We start from the raw sequence: 23,373 nt of genomic DNA, 5'->3' as shown, positions 1-23,373 counted from the left end.
GTTTTTTATTTTATAATGCCGTCTTATTGCTCTTCTTTGTAGTAGGTGCATTTTAGAAATGTTTTCCCAATTAATCAGTTTACACGCGCGTGACTTGTATTAACAAATTTGGTCCATTTAGAAACTTTGCCATGTGAAAGTGAACCACACCAAGAATAAAAGGCAACATTGTAATAATTTTAATCCCTGTTTCGGAACAAAGCAATCGATCTACAGGTGTGAAAGCACCCTAAAATACCATATGACCTGCTCTTTAGCGTTAGCCGCTTATGCTAACGATTAACTACTCTAGTAACAGCAATGTTCATTTCAATCCGACATTCAAATAAAAATATCAAACGCTGCTCAGGCATTACAGGCAAGATGAAATGAAAATGACATCCATAATTTTCTGAAGACAGTCGGTTTCCTTCAGAAATATAGTGATATAAAAACACCCGCACCGGGTTTCGACTTTGACACGTGCAGTGCTCATGTTTATTCAATGAAGTCAAAGCCTTTTGGAAAATCTATTTGTGGTGGTGAGTTTTGATATTGTGGCGGGCAGCCACAAATAAATCAATGTATGGGATGAAATGAAACTTACCTGCTTGAACTCTTTCATTTGATCCAGGTGTCTGTCTTTAAAGTGTTTTGTTAGTTTGGTGTGTTTCCTCATTTTGAGGTCGCCATGTCTCAGTGCTTTTATGAAGAGAGCGCATCTGCGCACCTTTCGGATAGCGCATCACGAACTGGGTTGACCGGGTACTTAGTACCACCGGTACTTAAAAAAACCTGGTACTGTAACGTTTTCATTTTTTTAGTACCGATTTGGTACCAAAGTACCGGGCCTTTTGACAACACTAATCCTTGTTGATCCTGGAACAACATACCAATCAACCAATCAGAACTGAGGGATGTGTTTTCAAGAAATGTCCGTTTTTTTCAATCAGGATTAGATGCTTCTACACCCTTGTTGTTCACCTATCATTTCCCTCTGATTTTAGTAATAAATTATGGGTAGGGTTTGGTTTAGGGGTAGGGATTGGGTTAGGTCTATATTTTTGGACAGTAATGTTGATCCAGGATCAACAAAAGATGTTGATCCAGGAACATGTCTTACTTGGCAAAATCATGGCGACCACGTTTAAATATCTCTCAAGTGTCATGAACTGAAAGAGTCAATGTTTTTGTCTTTGTTTGAGATTGCCAAGGTTGCTGTCTAAAGCAGTTTTGGTTATGAAAAACCCTAGGAGGTACTGTATGTGAAATATGTTAGATTCGTTCAAGAAATCTTGAAATAGGTAAGCAATAAGCATGTTGTCTTGGAATAGCCTGAATTCTTAATTTTGAGCTGGTTCATTTTAATGCGTGTGCCTTTTTTCTACCAATATTTGAAGAGTTTATTCATGCCTATAACAGTTCCTTAAAAAGATGAAATCCTTTGGTCTGTGTACTTTCATGACTGCGGTTGAGGAGTCCAGATCTGCCTCCTCCCTCATTTTCCCACTAATGCAGACCAGATGGAAATTAGAGCCACTGATGCAAGCCAAGAGATAATACTCACAACCGTGTGTTCCCATGCCAGGTGCCCCCCAAACAAACACACACACACACACACGTCTGTGCTATCTGTTGGCCAATTTCACTAACGCATATAATTTGCAGTGAAAGAGGGAGTTGGTATACAGGGTCCAAGCCGGCTGACCATCCTGCTGTCACTTTGTGTGAAGAAGAGCCACTTAGGCCCCATCCACACGGAGACGCGTTTAGCTGTGTACGCATACATTTTGTATCGTATAGGCGCTTCGTCCAGACAGATCCGGCGTTTTGGGAGAGTGAAACCAATATTTCTTGAAACCGAGTCCCAGAGTGGATAAATCTGAAAACGCTGCCCTTGCGTTTTCATGTGGACAGCGAATCCGTATATTTTCTGAAACGATGACGTCATCAGCCCACGTCTCGCCCCTAGTCAGACACCGCTACGTCACGTAACAGCAACAAAAACATGAACAAACACTGAACGATTGTCTTTTTATTAACTAACATTAACACAGATTAATAAATGTATTGTTCCATGTTCGTTTGTATACCGCGCACAAGGTTTATGTGCATAGTCCAAGTCTTCTCCGTTTTTAGTGTATCTCTGTGGCAGAATTACAGCGCCACATGCTGGTCTGGCATGTATACTACATCGTTTTGTGTCGGTTTCATGGTTTCGTGTGGACACAGATATTTCTTGAGACGAGGTGAAAAAAAAGATTGGATAGGGAAAGCTCTGGCTTTGTGTGAACGTAGCCTTAGAACATGTGTAATATGTTGTGGAGGTGTGGAAACCTTGCAGACATGAAGCTTCACCTTACAGACCAGCATGCATGAAAATGCCGATTATGGTCAATGACATGCAAATGAGTCGTCTCATAAAAACTGACTGCAGTGTTCCTTTTTTACCATCAAATCAGTCTTAAAGGATGGGGGAAAAATGTTGAAAATTTACTTACCTTCAGGCCATCCAAGATGTAGATGAGTTTACTTCATTGGAATAGATTTTGAGAAATTTAGAATTACATCACTTGCTCACCAATGGATCCTCTGCAGTGAATGGGTGGCGTCAGAATGAGAGTCTAAACAGCTGCTAAAAGCATCACAATAATCCACAAGTAATCCACACCACTCCAGTCTATCAATTAACATCTTGTGAATTGAAAAGCTGTTTGTAATAAATCAGCCATTAAGACTTTTTAACTTAAAACTGTTGCTTTTGGACAAAATACCAGTCCATAATCCATAATAATACTTCCCTCAGTCCATCCCCTGTTGTCCTCTCACATCAGAAGCCACCAACATATTTGTTTAGGACTGTTTTCGTTTGTAAACGGTGCTTGATCTGTGCACATTTTTTCCTGATTCAGACAAGACAATTTTTTCACTGGACAAAGAAATATTATGGATAGAAGGACTCTATCACAGAACGTTAAATGATGGACTGGAGGCATGTGGATTATTTATTGTGATGTTTTTATCAGCTGTTTGAACTTCTCATTCTGACGGCACCGATTCACTGCAGAGGATCCATTGGTGAGCAAGTGATGTAATGCTAAATTTCTTAAAATATGTTAAGATGAAGAAACATCATCTACATCTTGGATGGCCTGAAGGTAGGTAAAGCAAATTTTCATTTTTGAGTGAACTATTTCTTCAATATATTGAATTTCATAGCTTGTGTATTTGTGGTGTTTATTGAGCCAGGTTCAGTATTCATCAAAGGGCTAATGAAGAACTGATGGCAGATGTACATACAAAAGCAGCCAGAGCTGTATGTTCTGTGGTTTTATTTTTTGTAGCTGTTGAACAACATAAGAACAATGAGGGGATGAGTCAAGGTTTCTGTTGCTTAGGAACAAGAGCACCCACCCAGAAGACACCAGCCTCTTTTTTTTTCGACATTAACCCATCCTTTCAATAAATTGTTTGGTCTCTTTCTGGTTTCATTTCCATAATTTAAACACAGATTGAGATATCTTGCATAAAACAAATGGCTTCATTAATGAAAATTATTCTGTTGTCTTTTCAGGTGTAGAGTTCCCTGGACGGCAGCTGAAGAAAGCAGCTGGTCAAGCCTGTTGATTTCTTCTGGCACTTGGTGAGGATCTGTTTCTTTAAGAATAGCTTTCATGATAAATCTATCTGTAAATCTATTACAGAACATTTGGTGGGTTTTATTTTAACCAGAAAAGGCCTTGCAGACTGTGGTCATCTCAAAAAAGGAAGGAAGTGACCTTGAGGTTTATGTTGTTGAATTACTTAAACGCTAGCATTTGTTTTTGGTTAGTAATGACTAGTGCTGGGCGATATACCGGTTTGAATTTTGCAACCGGTATGAATTAAAAAACTGCCACACCAGTGTAAGTGCCTAAGCAATGTAGAGAGCATCATGAATTAAGAGGGGATCTCTGTTAACGTAACCTGCAAAGATTGCCGGCGGCCTCAGATTGTTCTCTCACATTCACAGCACGTTAAAACATCACACTCTTATTTGATCTGGACAAACTGTGTATAATTAGATAGATTTACGACTCCAGCTTCGATATTTTACCACTCTTTATGATAAAACTCGGTTGCAGTGATAGTAATTTTCACATAGCTGCATAGCGGCACTTCCACCGGGGGAAATATAGGCTATATATTACAGCAAACGGGATTATTGAAAATGCACATTCATTCTCTGCCAGCAGGAGGCGCTTTGAGCGGCAGAAATAGCGGTTTCCCCGGTAACGGCTGTAAACAAAGCAGCGCTCCACTCATAAACGCTGCTTTATCAGGCATTATAGGAAAGATTAAATTAAAATGTCATCGAAACTTTTCTAAAGACAGTTGGTGCTCTTCAAAGGTACAGTCATATAAAAACACCCGCGCCGCGTTTTGACTTTGAAACGTGCAGAGCTCATGTTTATTCAACGAAGTCAAAGCATTTTGGAAAATCTATTTGTGGCGGTCAGTGTTGATATTGTGGCGGGCCGCCACAAATAAATCAATGTATGGGAAACACTGAAAAAATAATGATAAAAGAATAATGAGGATTACATCTCATACCAGGCAGAGGTCGCAACGCAAAGAGCAGAAAATACTGTAGCAGGCAAAGCAAGCTCACCGTTCACGATGCGCGATGAAAATCGGGTTATATGAATGTATCTCTCGGAGGGGAACTGATTGTCTTCAGAAAAGTGTAGATGGTATTTTCTTTTCATCTTACCTTCAAATAATTAATATTAAAGTAGTGTTTTTAGGCTCCATTCTGCTTTGTTTATAGCGGTAACCAAGGAAACGCTCTATCAGTGCTGTTCCATAAGCGCCACCTGCTGTCAGAGAGTGATTTTGCATTCTCATTCAGCCTGTCTGCTGTTTTTGTTTAGTGTAGTTATGTTTTATGCAGCATAATTTCACAAAGCTAAAGTCAGACAATTTTTTTTTATTATACAATCTAATTTAAATCAAAAACTGCTCATGTTTCATTTAGCATCTTTTTTGAATAGTGATTAAAATGCAATGGTTCTGCAACTGTTTCATGCATTCTGATTCATATAAAAGCCCTGTCAGGGATAAACCGTGAAACCGCCAGAATCCTAAAAAAAACATGATACAGATTTTTGTCAAACCACACTAGTAATGACTCTTTCAAGAACATAACTTAGAACTATCTATATGCTGCTGTTGCCTAGTTACAGAGAGGAAATAAAAGCCCACCTGTGTCACTCAAATCAGTACATTTCTAGCATGGTGACTGTCTATTGAGAGCACGCAATTGACAGGTTATGATGTGAGGCAGTATTTATTTAATATAAGGACAAAGTCATAACCAAGAATGTCTCATTAACATCCAAACAGATTTAAGCCGCGGTCACACTACGCTTTGAGCATGCGAAATTCGTTCGGACGCTGCAACGGTCGTGATATGACGTCATGCTCTGCTCTGCGTTTGCTCTGCGTTTTTAAAAACTTAAATTCAACACGTAACAAATTATAATACATCTAAAATGTAAAAACATACAATCTACTTCACTTTCCTGCAGCGCTGCAGTTTTAAATTTATGTTCTTTTAATTCAGATACGAGGTCATGCTGTGACGTATCGATCTGCCGTTGGTCACACGGTATCACATGATGCGAATTCGCAGGCCAGAGTTCACCAAGTTTGAACTTTGGAACACAGCGAAATGCGAAAACCTTTCGCACGGGCTTGCGTTTCCGGTCTGATGCATTCGCATGTGTATGATTGGAAGTCAATGGAGCGAAAAGTGCAGTGTGACCACAGCTTTAGGCTGACAAAAAGTCATTGTCATGCTGATTTATATGCAGATCTTGAAATTGTGAATAGTGGACAATTTCTGGCCAATCCTTAATGTGTCTCATTTCATGTTCTCAAAACCAGTGAAGATCAGGTGACTTTCACAGGAATTTTCTTCTGAAAACCACTGTAGTGTCGCTGCCCAAATCATGCTGCTATGCCTGAATGAAAACACCTACCGGCTCTCATATCCGTAATCCTAAATTGCCTGGAGAGCTTGGAGTCTCACGTCTGCTGTATTTTCACTTGTTGCATGGCTGAACTCCGGTTTGCATCCTTCTTTTTCCCAATACCCTGCATTAGAGTCTCAGAACATGTGGTTTGGGTGACTTTTTCCAGACCTTTAACACAGGCCATCCTGTAGGTAAAAAAAAAACTGAATTTTTGTGATGTAAAGAATATAACATAACGTGTAACATTATCACAGCATTAATCATATGTGTGAAAACTCTACACAGCTACCAGAACTTCGCTACTTAATCGGTTATCTTTAAAAGTAAATAAGTAAAACGGCTTTAATTCACAATTAAATTCATTCCCAAGTGAGATGTTATGTAAATACTTGATGCATAAGCCTAAAACATGGTGGAATCTAAACAAAATCATAATATATACTGTAACATTTACGTTTTATGTATGTTTTTGCAATTATAACTAGAGGTCGACCGATATGAGTTTTTCTCTGGCAGATCCCGATGTCGATATTTAGAAATCAGAGCAGCCGATCGCCGATATATGATGCCGATTTTCTTTTTTTTCCCCCTTCATCTCATAAAAGAGAGTTTGTGTTAATGATTATTGCAGGGTACAAGATAGTAATAGTAGTAGTAGCCTAATTCATAGTGATAATACATGGCTCAAAATTGAAGCACCTTCTCGAAACAGTTCTGTATGGTGGCCGAGAGACCTCAACGCGCTGCAAATAGAAAAAACACCTGCAAATTAAGAAAACAACTTCATCAATTTGACAACACACGTGCTGCAAATGCTCACAACACAACCAAACAAAGAAACGTGCTGCGAATACAATTCTTTATTTGGTTGTGTTGTGAGCATTTGCAGTGCGTTTCTTTATTGGGTTGTGTTGTGAGCATTTGCAGTGCGTTTCTTTATTGGGTTGTGTTGTGAGCATTTGCAGTGCGTTTCTTTATTGGGTTGTGTTGTGAGCATTTGCAGGGCGTTTCTTTATTTGTTTGCGATGTGCGGATTTGCCGCACCTGCTGTCAAACTGATGAAGATGTTTTCTTGATTTGCTGGTGCTTTTTCTGTTTGCATGTGTTTTCTGAAGTTGCAGCGCGTTGAGCTACCCTAGTTCTGAAGCATACTTTTTGTTTGTTTGCTGACACCAGTGTTTCCCACAGACTTGCAAATGCAAATTGATTCTCTGCCAGCAGGAGGCGCTGTTGGAGCGCTCACAAACGCTACTTTATCAGGCATTACAGGAAAGACAAAATTAAAATGACATCGATTCGCAGCTTTTCTGAAGACGGTCGGTTCTTTTCAAAGATACATTCATATAAAAACACCCACGCTGCATTTTAATTTTGAAACGTGCAGTGCTCAGTTTATTCAGCGAAGTATAAACCTTTTGGAAAATCTAAGTTTGTGGCAGTCAGTTTTGATATTGTGACGAGCCACCACAAATAACTCAATGTATGTGAAACACTGGACACTGCTATAAGTCAAATGGCCATAGTGGTAACAAAAATAAAAGAGATCACACATATTACACAGCCTGCTGCTCATAACTGCTTAAGTGTGCACTGGCCACAAGCGATGACATCGTGGAGGATATTGTCGGACCCACACACACATTTCATAAGGAAAGTTAACATACACGTTATAATCAGCCCAGAATTCTCATCTGAATTGCACGTGTTTCTACTTTCACTTGCAAATGACTTGTTGCAATATGATAACTTTCCGGCATCAATTCTAGTAGGGTAAAACATAATTACGCTTTCGAAACGGTTTGTTTTGCCCTGCCATCATTAGCTGAAGCTGTGTGTGAACAAGGCGCTGCTGCAGAGAGTGAGTTGCTCCATCTCATGCCGCCAGAGGGAAAGAGATTCTCCGGTACAGCTGCCCGCAGATGCGCCTGCCTATAAGTAGGCCTAATATGCAGCACAATCGGCTGATGCCGATTAATTTAAAAATGCAAAAAATCGGCCGATTAATCGGTCAACCTCTAATTATAACATCATCCTTCCCTAAACTCATTGATTCGACTAATCATTAAAAATCACTTTTGACATGATACATGTGTTTTTGTGCATTTTGTATTGCTGATACGTTGCTCGTAGTAAAAATGCAGTTCAAACAGTGGTCTGTCAAGAGGTATTTAGCTAAGTTTTGCATTTTGTAATCTAAGATGAGAAATAGCTTGCGGCATTCTATAAATAATCTTAAGTCCGATCTTTTTTCCCACTTTTTCTCAGGAGGACAGAGGTATTCAAAACTTGGCTCAACACTATAGCTGATCTCATTTAACTCAGTGGTCGTGTTATCACATCACTGATCTAGCCCACACAACACTATCTCTGCCCAGTGGGTTAGTTGAAAAGGTTGTTTGCTTGAGGCAGTGAAACATTGTTTTTCTATCCATGTTTAAAAGAATTGGCTCAGTCAACAAGCCTCAGGTAATTTCAAACTTAAAATGCAACCCCTTTTGTTGCTGCGGGTACATTATTGTCATAAGTCCTCTATTGTCTGCTGTTGGCTGAATCCCAGTATTGCACTGATGCCCAGACTAGTGCTAAATGTGCTTGCTTTGCTTTATATGGTTGACAGAACTTGTAAGTAGTACTGTAATATTTGTCTTGATGATTTTTTTAAATTTAACATTTAATATTGAAATATAATTTCATTAAAGTTTTTTGTTTCAGTCATTGTTATTAAGGGTGCTTTCACACCTGGCCTGTTGTTTCAGAACCTGGCGTGTTTCCCCCTTAGCTCGGTTCGTTTGGGCATATGTGAACACTGCAACCGCGCCCGGATCCGCGCCAAAACAATCGGTCCGAGATCGCCTGAACGAGGTGGTCTTGGCTCGCTTGAAAACTAACTCTGGAGCGGTTCGGTTGTAGTGAGAAAGCAATCCGATCTAACGGACCAACGAACCAGGCTTTATCACAATTTATGATGGGTAATTACGTAAGTTCCGTGAAAAGCATTAGCTTTGTTGTTTTGCTAATACTTAAAAATGAACCAGTGAATGTCTGTGGGTGAGCACGTCTTCGCCATTCAAAATAAAAAAGCGCACTTTTTCATTTTATAATGCCATCTTATTGCTCTTCTTCCTAGTAGGTGCATTTTAAAAATGTTTTCCCGATGAATCCTGGACTCCTGCTCAAAATGATAAATTAATATAAGCACAGCTACAAAAAAAAAAAAAACCCCCAACATTAAGCCCGCAAAGCTCTTATCATTCGATCCTGACGGATGACGGTGTCAAACTCATTTCCTGGAGGGCCACAGTCCTGCAGAGTTTAGCTCCAACCTGCTCCTACACAGGTTGTTTAAAAAACAAACCTACCTTTAGTTTTCAGGTAATTCTAAAGACCATGATTAGCTTGTTCAGGTGTGTTTAATTAGAGTTGGAGCTAAACTGCAGGTCTGTGACACTCCAGAAACTAAGTTTGACATCCCTGCTTTTAATCATTGTGTAAGAGTATGTGACCAGAAGGGTCACAAAGAAGTGCGCAATTTATCCTAAGAAAAATCAATCTGCAGTTTTATAGTGGGACTGTAACTTTTACAGACATTTAACCAGTCATGTTCTCTTTGACTCTGCTTTTCAGCTGCAATGCATTGTGAGCATGAGAGACCCAAATGGAGAAAACCGTTCTAATTGGCTGTGTTTTGTGATTAATTGATCTTGCGTCATGGCCCATTTTTCACGTTTTGTTTGAACAGACAAATTGCTTGTCACTGGAATCTGTCCTTGTCATGCCTGGTTAGGACATGGTTATTAGTCCTTGATAGGCATGTGGTTTCCATTGGTCCAGTCATCTCCGTTATTACATAATCATCAGGGTATTTGTTTGGGGAAATCTGTGGCTATCGATGCAGACGTTCTGTCTCACTGAGGATGTTTACATGAATTAAGCACTGAGCTACATCCCCATTCACACATTCAAATGTCATCTCACACCAACTGTGTGGAATCAATGAAAACTCAAATGCAGCATGACAAAAAATGTTTTTGGTGATGGAAAAATTAAGTGTTAAATAATTGGTAGGATTTAAAGGGGTCCTATTATGCTTTTTCACTTTTTAAATTTTAGTCCGTGTGTAGTGTGTATGTTTGGGCATAAAAAAAGATCTAGAAAGTTACAAATCTCAAAGTCCACTCCAAAGGGAGATATTTCGTAAAAAAAAAAAATCCCTTTTCAAGAACTACAACGAACGGCTCGTTTGGACTACAGCGTTGGTTTCCGGGCTTTGTGATATCACAAAACGGCTCATATCATTACAAATAATTCCCGCCTACAGAAATTCGAATGGTTGGGGGGTGGGGAGGGGCGAGGTTGTGGTTAGAACGCTTGGTTGAGTGAGTGCATCAGACGAGACGATGAAGAAGTGCTGCTGCAGAGTTAGTGCATCAGAGAAAACGAAGAAGAAGAGCTGCTGTGCTGTAGCGTAACATTTTCGGCATGTCGAGAACAATTCTTACAAGTACAACACGACATAGCTGGGCGCCGCGGACAGACGCCGAACGGCGCCGCCGGTGTGCCTACACTCATAGAAAATAATGTATTCGAATTGAATTGTAATCGCATGACACTGCGCTGCGCTTCTCGTCCTGTGTGCGACCGCCTGAAACGCTGTTTTTTTTCACCTTCATGCCCAAACGTCTTTGTTTGGGCTTCCGAAAGCGGATGATGTCAGGAAACAGTGGTTGCAATTAATTTTTTAACTCTATTCCTGAGCATTATAACCCCAATTTGCTATTGTGTGCTGTAGGGCTGTTTGCTCCGTAGATTTGCACTTAACAAGCCTAAACAGACAGTAAATGAGAGAGAGATTGACTGAGCGCGTGCAATTACTTGCGTCTGTCCTCCAGGCAGAGTCTTTCATTGTCTTCTGAATATGACCTCGTTAGTTATATTGTAACACATACACACACAAATTATATATAAATAATTTGATATAATAAAATATATATATGGCGGTAATACCGCATACCGCGCTATTGAGCCACTCAAAATTACCGCAAGGGAAATTCCCTCACCGCGACAGCCCTAGTGTGCTGCACATTTTACTGAGGACAGCTTCCACAACACGAGGGAGTACAGTGCCGGATTCGCCAAAAGCTTTTGTTGAAAGACTGAGCAAGGGGCGTGGCAGTACTGAAACACCATCTAAGCTGTTCGCCAATCACAACGCACTGGGACAGCTAACCAATCACAACACATTTTGTTTTTCGGAAGGCGGATCTTCATCAAAGCCGGAACTAATCGAGCCGTTTGTGCCAGGCTGGGGAGAAAGGTATTTTAATCATGTAAATTATGTGAAAAATAATGCGTTTTTCGAACCACCAAGCATGAGAGCATGTTCTAGTACACCCCCAAAACAAAATCAAGACTTTGTAAAAGAGCATAATAGGACCCCTTTAAGGGTAGAAATATTTTGATCCACTATAAGAAAGCTCTCTTCTGCTCATCGTGAACGGTTGCAGAGAACAATGAATCAAGAGTGAGACTACAGGATAGTGCCCAGCTCTGTGGGAGGCATACAGACAGCCATTCGTTGATAATGTTTTATCAAAGCCTGAGCTGATGCCATCATTGCATGAATAATGATGTCTGTAAATGTCATTATTCTCCAGGTGGTCTGCTGAAAGGAAGTCAATAACGGATCACTCAGCCCAAGCACAAACTCTGTGAGCAGACACATGCCACCAGAGCTCTGCCTACACACTGAAACCAATCAATCACTGCAGCGCATGGCGTTGACTATTGGCAGAACCTGGGCTTGATGTCTGTGGATGGAATGTGTGGTGGAACACTTTTAGCACTGACACTTTTTCATACTACATCAAGAATGTTTGGACTGCGTGATTAAATAATTGATATAGAACAATTAATGATGGTATTTATTAGGGCTGGAGTATTAATTGAAAAGTAATCGAAACCAAAATTCAGAACCTCTAATCAACATAATTTTCCCAATGTCGGTTATTTCGTTTTTTTAATCCTGTTAATACTTTCCACTTAAAAGCATACTACCGCGTCTGTAGTCATGTTACTCCGCTACATCCAGTCAGTGGCATGGACGCAACATGGGGGAGAACTCAAACACTGAGTCAACTGAGCAACAGGAGTAGCCTATACCAAAGAAAAACACAGTGTTTGTCGTTTGGATACATTTTGGATTCAGTAAAGAAGACACTGAAAAATATGATGTAAAATGTAAACTGCAGAAAAACCAAATTTTTTTTTTTTTTCAAAGTTTCAGCAACCAATACCACCATTGGCGATGTTCACACAATGTTTTTCCATTCCGATGCGCTGCTTTTCTATTATTTTTCTATGTAAACGCGCTAGACGGATGTTTATGACCATTGTGCTTGTGTCTTTTGCGTCATTTCGCACATGAGGTCTGCGTTTTTAAGACGCCGTGTCAAGTTAAAAGAATTTCGACTTCTACACGAATTTCGACGTTTTCACAACTATAATGTTATGAGCACACAGGATACACAGCCTGCTGATCCATTAGAGGTGCCCTGTCCAAGCCCTGCTCTTGCTCTTAATCAGCAGTGTTCATCGAGTGTACATCTCGAGGCCCTCTTTCGAATGAGACCACCCCCCGCGTCGATAGCCCCTGGGGTTTGGGAGTTAACGGGCGGTTAAATTCGCGGTCCGGCACCGACCGATCTAGCGATCCCGGGGGGCTACCGATGCGCGGAGGGTGGCGTTCGAGAGGGCTCCTCGAGCTGAAGGGATCCCCGAGTTTGGTGGAGATCCGCCTTACACAAAGAATATCGGCCGATATATCGATATCTGCCTTTTTTTTTTTACTCCCAAATATCGGTATCGGCCCAAAAAACCTATATCGGTCGAGCTCTACTCTTAATCAGCAGTTCTATTTACATTTTTTCACATTGCATTATTTAAAATATTTATTTACAAGAGATGCAAGTTATTTTCTACTTTTCACGTGACACAATATTTAAAAAGTATTTTGTTAGCAAGAGATGATGGTTATTTTCTTCTTTCGATATGGCAATATTTAAAATCATTTGTTTTGTTTGCAATAAATGCAAGTTGTTTTCTACTTTAGGAAACTTGCTTTTTACATTGAAACTGAAATGATTTTTTTTTTCATTAGACGTTTTCATTTCAAGCAATGTTTGGTTTGATTTCAGTTGTTCGAAATATTCAGTAAATAATCAAAGAGTTTGTTTCCTTTATTTTAAAATCACAGATAGGAAATTCACTCTTTCATTAGGAAAAAAAATATTGTTGAGCATATTTACAGTACAAGTCTTGTCAGTGAACTATTACTCCTTTTCCACCAGCATGAACCGGGTGCTAGTTCAGAGCAAGCATTCTTGCCGGTTCGGAGTTGGTTCAACTGGCGAGACTTCTAAGAACCGGTTTGCCTTTCCACGGGCTAGAGAGCCACCACAGAGCCAGGTCTTACATCAATGAATACGTTTCATCTTTACCTGTAACACTAGCGCCGCAGCACGACACCAAAGCACCGCAAAAGCGATCCAAAAGCATAAAGAGAGTCATCTGCTTTCCAGTCACTCCCGCGGCACAACGACCGGTACATGCAGTGCCGATGCAGCCCGAACAAGCCTAAACTCACAATCAACAGTGATGGACATTGCATTGGTATTGATGTTCATGACTTTGCGAATCTACATCGGCATCCAAACACGGCAAATTCAACGTGTTCATGTTTAGCTGCTATTTAAAAAATGGCGGTCAAAGGTTTCTGTTCATCTTGTTGGTCAGTCACGGTAACCCCGCCCCCAGTCCCTGACGCAAGCGGTCAGCAATGTTTTGGTGCCACATACCAATCCCCTTTTCCTGGTTCGGAGCTGGTACTTTGGTTGTCGAAAGACAAAGAAACGATTTAAAATTAGGTTCTTGCTCCAAACCAGCACTCAAACTGCCTTGGTAAAAAAGAGGTATATGAGGGCCAGCCCTAGTATTTAGTGTCAACAAAGGTTTAATGGCTGTGTGAATGTATGGAAATGCCGTGGGTAGCTATATCTGTTAAATAAATGGGTTAAATTATGATTATTATATTGTGATGGTTATAATATGATCATTATATTGTTTTCTTTGATCTTTTGAGGAAAGAGGTCATTGTACCACAGTGAAGACATACTGTTATTTATTTGTTTTCCTTACCCGTGGACACATAAGGTAATGCTTTTTTGTGAGTGTCAGGTGATGTTTCTTGCACAAGGAATGGAAGTAAAACCTAAAACGTGCATTGGTGAAACAGACCGTTTAAACTTCTCTTATTAGTATTGGATGTTACTAATTGACCTATGGAGTCATTAAAAAGTTTGTTCACCCAAAAATGCGGAAAAATTTTATAATTTAATTACCTTGCAAACCCATACGACTTATGTAAATTAACATAAATTAAGATATTTTTAATATTCTTTCATAATTGTTGCCCGTTCATTGAACAACATTATTATGAATAAATGATGACAGAATTTTGATTTTGGGGTGAACTATCCCTTTAAAAATCTCTTTCCCGCGGGTCCTTGAAAACTCCTGAAGTGAGTTGTATCAAACTTAAGGCCATAAAAAGTTTTAAATTCGTTAAATGGTATAAGAAATTTCTTAATTATAATTTCAAGAGGTCTTACAGTTGGGGACGGAAAGACAAGAGTTGCAATATGGCTGGATTAAACTTCAAAAGGCAAAGATGTCATTGAATAAATATGAGAGCTGCACGTGTCAAGTCAAAACGCGGCAAAGATGTCTTTATTTGAATGTATCTGAAGGCAACGGACTGTCCTCAGAAACGTGTAATTGGCATTTTAATTTCATTTGACCTATAGTTCCTGATAAAGCAGCTTATGAGTGCGGAACTGCTTTGTGTACAGCCGTTACCGGGGTAACCGCAATATTTCAGCGCTCCTAAAGCGCCACCTCGTGGCAGAGAATGAATTTGCATTTCCAATAAGCCTTTCTTGCTGTTTATGGTCAGATCAATGCAAATATCAACTCATGTTTTTACGCAGCAAACACATAGAGTTGTAAATGAGAAAGAAGTTAATGTGCCTTCTAAAAATCTAAACAATTGAGACAGTAATATTTATACGTTTTAAATTGGCATAATTTTTTTTAGAGATGCACCGATTGCAATTTTCTTGGCTGATTCAGATTTCCGATTTTTTTGTTGGTGTGATCTGCCGATACCGATTTTTGCCGATTCCGATTTTCTTTCTAAGAACTATAATTGACAGCATATACAAACAAAAATCTTCAACGCAAAGTTTTATTTTCATAAGAAACAAGTAAAAAGTCAGTAATAAAATAAGAACACAAAAAAAGGAGTGTTACGAGCTCTTGGTGCATAAAGAAGATCTGTAAAGTTGCAAAGACTAAAGTCTCAAATCCAAAGAGATATTCTTTATAATAGTTCAGAGTCAGCCACACCTACCTAAAACAGCTCGTTCTAACACGCTCCCACAGATCTACCTCACTATGTGGGAAGATTTGCATAACGCCGCCCAAATGTTCACGCAAAGAAAGAAGGTGTAACTTTTAGTCTCACTGTAGTTTTGTTAACGCTGCAGCCATGTCGTGAAGACGCTGTGTGCTTCGTTGTGAAAGCGAAACTACTTTGTTTGGTCTTCCAAAAGAGGACGATAAAAATTTATTTAAATCTAGCAGTTCTTTTGTGTTTGTGTCGCAAGTTCAGTGACGCAGGTAGTGACAATTCTCTCCGGCCAATCCGTGATCATATGACCGGTTCTAGCTTTACCCTCCTGAGCTGGCGAAAGAGTCCTGGGGCATAACAGAAGCATGTTTTTGGCAAAGGTCATTGCACTCAGATGACACTGAGAGTCTGCTACTAAAAGTAGTTTTGTTTTGTTTTTAAATGCTTTCCAAACCCATATTAGCTACACTGATTTTACTCTAAAATTCAGGAGTAAGTTTTTGATTGTTGTAGTGGGTGGCAGCAAACCATAGGCTTATTTCTAAAATGTTTCCTGAATAAAACAAAATATAATCTTGCTGTGTGAGATCAACCTGTTAAACCAGTTTTGGATACTATCAAATATCTAGAAAATAGGTCTTGTTTTAAGCATTGTTTATAGGAAGTACCATTTAAATCTGCAGAACTGTTATGTAAGACCTGACAAAGAAACGCTGCCCTGCAACACAGGCCAGCGATGTAAAAATGCCAACTTTGTCCATTATGATAAAACCACAGCTTTTACTTTACTCCCACATTTTAAAAGTACTTGATGCTTTTCCTCCATTAATGCCAAATACATTGGCTCACATATTCACACCCCCTTTTACACTCATACTTCATTCTTTCATAATAAATTCATCATGAGTGTATTCAATTCAGTTGTTTTTTTTCCTATAGAGAGAAATTACTTTTTAGAAACAAGCAATTGGCAGGAGAGGCCTAAATTATATGTTAAAAATCACATTATCCTCTGTTGAGAAATCTCTCTCAAATATCAAACCTCCATAATAGGGCTGGGCATTATAGCTAAAAAATTTATCAACGATATAATGTTTCATATCGTTCGGTATCGATAATTATTGACATTCTTTTATAACCTTTTTTAAAACAGAGCAATAGAAATTTTTTTTTACATTTAACCACTATATTTTTAAATTAACTCAATTTATTGAGACAAACAACAAATATTTTTTTGTTTTAACAGTCAAAAACAAAATAAAAATTAAATCTAATTTCTAATGTTTTATATGCAAATTAAATAGGTTAAACTTTTGGCTTGTCTCCCGAGGCCACAGGAGGGCGCAATGAGCAAAATAATGCAGCACATTAAATTGTCAACTTAAGGAAGTAACTGTCTATAAAAAAAAGCGTGCATTACGTCTAAAAGAACTCCTATAAATCAAATATAATTTCGTAAATTGCATAAACAATTATGAACAAAACAGCATCACATATTTATGCATTGCTTAATACAAAGAGCCGAATCGCCATTCACACAGATTGCCTTTAAAAACATATGAGATGCAGTGAAAAGGAAAAAACTCCACAAAAATGCGCGACGTGTTTTCTAAAAGTTTAAACTGTTTTAACTTTGCATGGCTTTCTACATCTCTTGTGAGACGCGAGTGCAGCAGTCGTATTTGTCCATCTAGAAAATGTGCTGAATATGCGTTCTGTGTGAATAGCTTGGTTTTGTTTTTAACCTAATCAAGATCTTCCCCGCATTGAGCTTCTATATTTCTCTAATATTTTGAATGAATAACGCAGCAACTGCGTGTCTCGTGGGCTAGACTAACAAAACATTGAACTACAACGTCACTTACATCACCACCGCATCTCGTGCTCCACTGATGACGCTCCCTGACGCACATCTAACGTTGGATTGTACTATTTTTGCATTCAAATGCAAATGTTTATTTTAAATTCGACTAATATTCATTCTTTACTCACAATCTCCTCATCACAGGCAGGCGCAGCACTCATGTTCGTGTTTGTGTGTGCTGTCTGCGTCACTCATAGCACGTGCCTATATCGTGCACTATATCGACATTTTTTTCTATCGTTATCGAAGAAGGTGTACCATCGATAAATATCGATACCGTTTTATCGCCCAGGCCTACTCCATAAACACGTTTTGCTGTTTTACAGCCTATATCACACTTGTGCTTAAAATCTGACGAGTATCATGTTTACCAGTTGTTGAATTTATGGTACAGTGACAGAAGGATCAGTAGCGCTCTGCAAATGCATCTTATGTGAAAGTGCAGTGGCGTGTGCTGATTCTGCACTGTATATGTACTGCAAACAAAGTGAGTGTAAACCAGGCATAACTCCAGAATTGCACTTACAGAGGCAAATGACATTGAAAAAAAATCTTTCAAAATGATTTGCCACATGTGGGTACAATTTAAGGTGGATTGACAAGCACCCAAGATGTTCAAATCCAGAAGTCATTGGTAGTTTTTAAGGCCTGTCTGTGTGCATTCATCTAAATTGAATCATAAGAGGCATCACCCACTCGGCTCTGTTGACAGAACAGAACCACTGCAGAGGGATGAATCATTCATTCTTTAATTGTTTCGTGACCAGCTGCACTCTGGGTAAGGTACAGTGGTGGGGGGGGGTTGGTTAGACTCCACATAGTGAAATGCAACACTGTAACAAATAGTGCATCTCTGCTTCCCTCCCTGCCTGTCTATATGAAATGGTAGGTTTTGCTGTTTGAGTGGGCAAAGTCGTGACAGTCGTCTCTGCCGTGAGGAAGAGAACTGCAACACTCGTAGGAGTGCAGCTGCCCACACACATTCATATAAACCTGCATGCGTCCACAACTGTACAACCTGCATACCTCATCAGTCACCCACATCTCCATAGCAGATGTCCAAGGAGATGGGCATGCAATGGTTTATTCTGTAACACTGAATATGTGTCTGTTGTGGGTATGCTTGCTTGTAGGCCAAATGTCAGTGCAAAAATGATGTAATTTGTTCTTTATAGTAATGGAAATAGATCCAGCACAAATGTTTAATATTATTCATTTCTACCATTTAGACTAGAGCTGCACGATAAATCACATGCGATATTTAATGCGCATCTTGTCAGAAAGCCGGTTCTGTAATCAGCGGTAAATCTCCATCACCTGCGGGCTTTCACATTGAGCAGCATTAACTACACAGAGCCGTTGTTCACTGAGGAGCTGCGCAAAACCACGTTCATATTCGCGCGATTTTTTGAGCAGCTCGTCAGTGAACAACGGCTCTGTGTAGTTAATGCTGCACCATGTGAAAGCATGCACGTGATGGAGATTTACCGCTGATTACAGAACCGGCTTTACTGATAAGTTGCGCGTTAAATATCGCATGCGATTTATCGTGCAGCCCTAATTTAGACTTTATGTAACAAACTTTATGTAACAGTGTGGCATCTTGGTTGGTCCTGCACCTTCAGTTTCACTTGTTTGGATATGGATCTGTGGCATAACTACCAGAAGTGTAGGCAGGTCACACACTGTTCTGCGTTTTCATGAATATTCTTTGTATTTATGATGGTCTCATGCACTTTGTCTCACCTACAGTGCCCACCTTTTTCTTATTCTTAGTAAAAGACATATATTAGTCTATTAAGTCTAATACCTCTCACTAAAACTCAACTATCATGCTATCAAAATTACTCATTTTAGACAATGAATTAAATTGTCCTGTGCATGTTTGGTTCTATATCTTGCTAAAAGGATTTTTGCGAAATCTGATTTGGCCATCTGAATGTAAAATAATTGCTGTCTCCAAATAAGCATGAACTCTTAGTAGCACCATGCTTTGATAGCAGACAGACACCTTACGTGATTATATCTTTGGGACATTGTAACACAGTTTGTAGTTCGGGAAGGAGGAGGCGGGAACCGGCGAGCATTTAAAGACTTTAATAAAATAAACAAACACAAAATGAAAGTAAAGCGGCAGCCCCTCGCGGACGACTGCCGCACACAAAACACAAAATAAAATCCAGGCCTGGTCCTCTCTCATCCAACACTGTCATCACTCCTCCTTTTATCCTTCTGGAGCTCCTCCGTGGGACTCGAGACCAGTGAGTGGCGCAGGTGTCGTGCATTAGCATTTACTCCACCGGCCTCGCTCCGTTCCCACGGCTCTCGGCCCTGCCCCTCTCATCACAGACATATAGTAGCAATGTCTAAACTTTGAGCTATGTGGAAATAACTATAGGTTTTCCGTGTTGCCTCGCTGTAATAAACAATAGTTTTTTATAACCGAAGATGCAGATATGTTGTGCTGAATTCTTGTGGTTTTAGGACAGAGTCACATACAATGATGCCAATTGCTTCCTGAACATTTACTTTGCTACATTTAGCAGACACCTTTATCCAGAGGGACTTACAGATTGGAAAAGTTTCAAGCTATTTGTCAGAAGGGCCAACAGTAGTCATAGTACACAATGCTGAGTTTTAAGTATAAGCCAGGTTAGTACACAAGCAGAGGAGAAATGCAGAAGAGAAAGGAACTTTTTTTATAGATACATTTGAGTTATAATTTAAGTGGTTGCGGAGGAGGCATGTCTTCATCCATTTCTTGAATGCTGTGATGGTCTCAGCAGATCAAGTGGAGGTTGGCAGCATATTCTAAGTTGCAGTTGCTGAAGTCTTCATGTTGCAGCTCATAAATTAGTGTCACATTTATGCTTTTTTTTTTTTTTTTAAGCTGTGGCTCAAGCTATTTTTTTTTTCTATAGTGTCTGTTTTAGTGTATTTGTGTACATCCACACATGCAGTGACTTTGAGCGACAGAGCGATCTTAAAAATCATTTTCAGTGAGAGCTTGTTTCTTTTGGCAATGCGAGCGTCAGCGACCTCTGGTCGACTAGATGTGGGCATTTCCAAAGACTTGAGAAAGTTAAAGTTTAACTATATGCAAATTAGGGGTTGAACAACTTTTTAATGTCGATATTTATGTAATGAAAGTCGAGTCGACATCGACTAGTCGCTTATGACATCATTAATGAAAAAATAAGCCTGGACATTGAGCTGAGACTCGAACTCCTTGTGCACAGCTATGGTAAATGAAACAGTGCTGCCCACAGGGCCATTGCTCCTATAACAGCTCATTTTTATTCTTTGGGTCATAATATATTTCTCACAGATTTCTGCTCGTTCTTAATCCGATATGGATAAAGTAGCACAGTAAAGATTACATTTATATGAATGCGAGAACGATTGCGTGTGTGAATTCATTTTACCTGGCAGCGCCTCTCTCTACTAATAGTGAAGCTGTTGGTTTTAGTTACTAAGAAATATTTGATAGAAATTTTCAGTTTCTAAGCTATTTTATTGAGAAATCACAGAACAGTGTTGACAATACATTTCTGTGCTACTGAATGATTCTGTGCACACGATCTGCGTGTGATGTACAAGCTATGGTCTGTAGCCTGTGTGTGTGTGCTTTACAATACAGCAGCACATTAGATTAGAACGGAGATTAATTTACCTGTACAATAAGCTGTTTAAAACGTGTATTCTCCCATTCAGTTTCGAGCATCCAGATGGTTGTCCTCTAAAGGACCAGCGACTAGCCGACATCAAGCTTAAAGTGTCATGGCAGAGCATTAAAGGGGTCCTATTATGCTCTTCTACAAAGTCTTGATTTTGTTTTGGGGGTGTACTAGAACAGGCTCTCATACTAGGTTGCTCGAAAAATATTTTTCACATATTTTACATTATTACAACACCTCTCTCCCCAGTCTGGCATGAAATAACTAGGGGTGCTCCGATTGATCGGCTACCGATCACTATCGGCCGATAATCACGTTGGGATGATCGATCAGCGGTCTCTTAAAGGCCGATCTCAAGCTGATGACGCTGCTGTGAGAGGTTTGGCACGACATGCAGCGGCACCGTCTCAGTCTCAGTCAGAATATGGATCTGTGGCATAACTACCAGAAGTGTTGGCAGGTCACACACTGTTCTGCGTTTTCAGGAATATTCTTTGTATTTATGATGGTCTCATGCACTTTCGTTTGTTGTCTGTTGCGGAAGTACAGACGTTCCTCTCATTGATAGCTCTCGTTGATAACAGAGGAGCGGATCCAGCGAGAGTTGTCTTCTGAGGCGAAGAGGTCTTCTGAATCGTCTGCTGATGGGGCATCCACTCCCCTGAGGGGACATTGCTCCTTGATAACATGTCCGCTCCCCGGTTCAATTTGCCCGGTATATGCGCTGCCTTTAGCGAGCGCAGGTTTGGTTGAGCCCACTCTAAGAAGCGCTCCACTAGCATGAAGAGGCGCTTTGAAGAGAGGCCTCCCTGGCGATTTATGTAGGACACAACCGACATGTTGTCCGATCGGATTAGCACATGGTGCCCTTTCAGGACTGGCAGGAAGAACTGACAGGCTCGACATACTGCTAACATTTCCAGGCAGTTGATGTGGAAGCCTTTTTCCGCCTTCGGCCAGTGGCCGAAGGTCGGTATGCCCTCGCACAGCGCCCCCCAACCTGAGTTGGAGGCGTCTGTCGTGACAACTGTCCTTCTGTGAACCATCCCCATGGCCACGCCCTGTTCCATCCAATGGGAGTTCTTCCAGGGGGTCAGGGCCAATACACAGGCCTGACTCACCCTGATATGCAGGCATCCGTGACGCCACGCATGGAATGGAACCCGTGGTTTCAACCAGCGCTGAAGGGGGCGCATACGCAGCAGACCCAACTGTAACACTGGAGATGCTGTTGCCATGAGGCCCAGCATCCTTTGAAACGCTTTGAGCGGGCGAGCGGTACCGATCTTGAAGGAGGTCGCCAGCCTCCGTATGGCCAGAGCTCGTTCTGGCGTGACTACAGCTTTCATTTGGGCAGTCGAAGATTGTTCCCAGGAACGAAATTCACTGGCTAGGAAGCAATGAGCTCTTGGCAAGATTGACCCTGAGTCCCAGGCACTCCAGGTGGCTGAGGAGGAGGGCTCTGAGAGATATTAATTCTGCCTCCGACTGGGCCAGGACGAGCCAGTCGTCGATGTAATTAATAATACGGATTCCCATCTGTCTCAGAGGGGAGAGAGCCGCATCCATGCACTTCGTAAAAGTGCGGGGGGCCAGGGACAGCCCGAAGGGAAGGACCGTATACTGTCAAAGTGCTGCTTGGAGAGTGATGCAAGCGGGGGCCTTGCCGGCTTTAATCACTCAAGCCTTATCGATCATACCCGCGCGTTTGCCATTTCTGCCTCCGAGTAACTGGGAGGAGAGAAACACAAGAGCGGGGGAGGCAGGGCTCAGCGACGCACACACAATGCGAAGCTGCTTGCGTTTCGCTTTGATCTGCCTGGGAGGATTAAGCTGCTCGTATAACGAGGTGCACCGATCCCCATGTGTAACACACACTGGCAGATTAAGCACGCATGATGTGTGTAGAGGATTGCTCAAGTCTGATCGTTCAACCCGCGAGCTCGTCGTTGCTTCCTCCAAGGTAGCTGGGAGGAGAGAAACATGAGCGAGGGGAGGCCCGTGTCTGTGAGCGCAGCCATAGTGACACACACACAAATTTGAAGCTGTCAGCGGCAGCATCTACTCCGATCTACTTTGTAGGATAGAGCCGCTCGATGTAAAGAGAGGGGCACTGATCCTTTTGTGTGAGACACTGATCGAAGCGCAACGGGGAGAGCGAGTCCGCAGGCTCTGTGTCGGCGTGAGATCGCTCAGACCCTGTTGCTTAGTTCCCAGGCTTCGTCGTTTCTCTCTCCGAGGCTTGCTGAGAGAGGAGAAACGTGAAAGTGGGGCTTTTCAGTAAAAGGCGGTCCGCGAGTGTAGAAAAGCGAGACTCATGCTCGAGTGAGCATTCTGTCTCAGTAAGCGCGTAGCTCACTGCCCTTCTGC

The 23,373-nt window shown here is 40.8% G+C and overlaps 1 protein-coding gene across 2 annotated transcripts in view; it reads left to right on the top strand.

The window, feature by feature from the left end:
- LOC107656714 (neurocalcin-delta A) overlaps positions 1-23,373 on the top strand; it is an 89,253-nt gene that overhangs the window by 6,814 nt on the left and 59,066 nt on the right. The window contains exon 2 of one of the 2 annotated variants that reach the window (XM_016444653.1): positions 3,554-3,622. The exons of the other annotated variant lie outside the window; for it this stretch is intronic. The gene's annotated coding sequence lies outside the window, so the exon portion shown is untranslated. The remainder of the gene's footprint in view (positions 1-3,553; positions 3,623-23,373) is intronic. 2 annotated transcript variants of the gene reach the window in all.

The sequence above is a fragment of the Sinocyclocheilus anshuiensis genome, unplaced genomic scaffold (assembly GCF_001515605.1).
Source record: "Sinocyclocheilus anshuiensis isolate Anshui unplaced genomic scaffold, SAMN03320099.WGS_v1.1 scaffold1683, whole genome shotgun sequence".
NCBI lineage: Eukaryota > Metazoa > Chordata > Actinopteri > Cypriniformes > Cyprinidae > Sinocyclocheilus > Sinocyclocheilus anshuiensis.
Note: the sequence above shows the minus strand (reverse complement) of the source record. Positions and strands in the feature narration are given on the sequence as shown.